General features: G+C 34.9%; 1 long non-coding RNA gene across 1 annotated transcript; it reads right to left on the bottom strand.

Moving 5' to 3' along the window:
- Positions 1–431: 431 nt before the first annotated feature.
- Positions 432–1,708, bottom strand: LOC133395068 (uncharacterized). The gene is made up of 2 exons (XR_009767174.1): positions 1,334–1,708; positions 432–1,262 (listed from the first exon to the last, which is right to left on the bottom strand). It is a non-coding gene; the product is annotated as an uncharacterized LOC133395068 (long non-coding RNA).
- Between the last annotated feature and the right edge of the window lie 290 nt (positions 1,709–1,998).

Below are 1,998 nucleotides of genomic sequence, written 5' to 3'. Positions count from 1 at the left end.
CATAGGAAATGTTACTCCAATTGAAAGCTTTTGGGGTGTTCATGAGCTTCCTTCTTTCAGACTTTTTTTTCATTAATCTTAGTGCAACAATGGAAAATATTAAACCTGTTATTTAATTGTTATTTAAAAATTAAATCTCCTAGAAATTGATTCATCTTAAAGCAATAAACTTTTTTTTCATCGCAATTCAAAATATTTTTTATTCTAATAATGTACACTGGTCGGTCGCCTGGATGACAAAACTGTAATAAAAATGCTGCTTGGGAATATTTTAAGGGATGTAACGCTTCTCCAATGTAACGTAGAGGGCTGAGCCTTACTTTAACCCACGGTACAATTATCCCAAAAAGGAAAGCAATGATGTTTTTTTTTGTTTTTTTTTTTAAGAATAACTAAGTTTTCCGGGCCAGCTAGTTATACATAAGAAAGGGTTACTTATAAAAAATGATTATTTATTTATTTTCCCAGCTATTGATAAAGCAGGATAATGAAATACATACAAATATTTATTAACTTCATTAACCAAACTTTTAAAAAGAGCCCTCGCACCTAAAGTAATGTTTGTTCAAAATGGCCGGAACAATAGATTGAGTAGGTAATAATTATATTTCATATATACAATTTATTTATAAATTTTTTTAATATTTTTCCGTTGTATTATGACATCCGTTTGTGTTGTGTGTTGGAAATTTTTTTTTGACGAAACACAAACTCACAAGCATACTGCCAAGATATGTATTATGAAACACAAACGGAAATCCAAATTTGTCAAACTGCTTTCCGTCAGCTTTTTGTCACGGAAAGGCGCCAATCTCAGATTGTTTGACCGACAAAACACAACAACAGAGTTGTTGCTGTTGCTTTCACGACAAAATGTAAGCATTTTTTTTCAGAAATAATCAAATTTTATCATTTTAAATAAAAATATGTGTACTGCCATATCCATACAAATGGCGATAAGCGGGAGATACTGGTAACGTGCTGCTGTTTTGGGTTAAGAAGCTGCTGTTATTTCCTTCCTCTGTTGTTCTTCGATGGTAGTCGAAAGATGAAGGGCTCACGCACCTGGTTTGCGTTCAACAGCATTGGATTCCAGCAACTTCTTCAGTGAGTGGCTGCTTCAACAACCAACAGCATACGCACATGAAATTATCACATCTAATATTGCATACACCTTTAGTAATAACAAATACTCGGAGGGCTCGATCTCCGCCAGAATGTCAAGGAAAATTTCCTTCGACACACGAATTTTTTTCTTAAATCTGAAATTAACAACCACGAAATGAAACATGTATAACACGATTTGCACAAATGATCCGTATGCTTAACTCACGCTTGGTTATAAAGCTGTAACGGGTCGAAAACACTTCGAAGCAGTCGGCGCTGTTTTGCCAGATCTACCGTTGTTTCTTCTTCACTGCTGCTATCGTCACTTACGAAGTGGGATAAAATCATTTCGATATTTTAAACAAGGATTGTTAGCTTGATAAACGATCGTGTCTTAAATAAACTTGTTTACGTTTTTTTTTGTTTTGATTTTGAACATTTTGACACATCGACACAGCTTTAACGATAGAAAAAATTTAACGAAACTTGTCTGTGAGCGTTTCTACATACACCGAGAATGCAGCTGAGAAAATAACTGACAGCATGCTTTGACAGCGACTGACAGCATTTTCGGTGAGAGAATTCTCCTCGGCATGCAAAGAACGATGGAGCTGAGAAAAAAATAAATTGGCAGTTTATAGCGATCGATCAATTATAGTTTGCATTTTTGCCGTCTAATAATCGTAGAAATATTATTAAAAAGTAAAAGAAACTTTTTTGATTTCATTTTAGCGATTAAAATGGATTTTTTCAACATCATTTTAAAAGTCTCATCTCGGCGCTTTTCAGAGCTTCTACACACACCAGCGTGAGAAACCGGTTGTCAATTCTCTCACAGCCATCTCTCAGCTGCAGTCTCGGTGTATGTAGAAACGCTCTGTCACAAGAACG

This window comes from Anopheles gambiae, chromosome 2, assembly GCF_943734735.2.
Source record: "Anopheles gambiae chromosome 2, idAnoGambNW_F1_1, whole genome shotgun sequence".
Classification (NCBI taxonomy): domain Eukaryota; kingdom Metazoa; phylum Arthropoda; class Insecta; order Diptera; family Culicidae; genus Anopheles; species Anopheles gambiae.
This window is presented reverse-complemented; position numbering and strand designations above follow the sequence as displayed.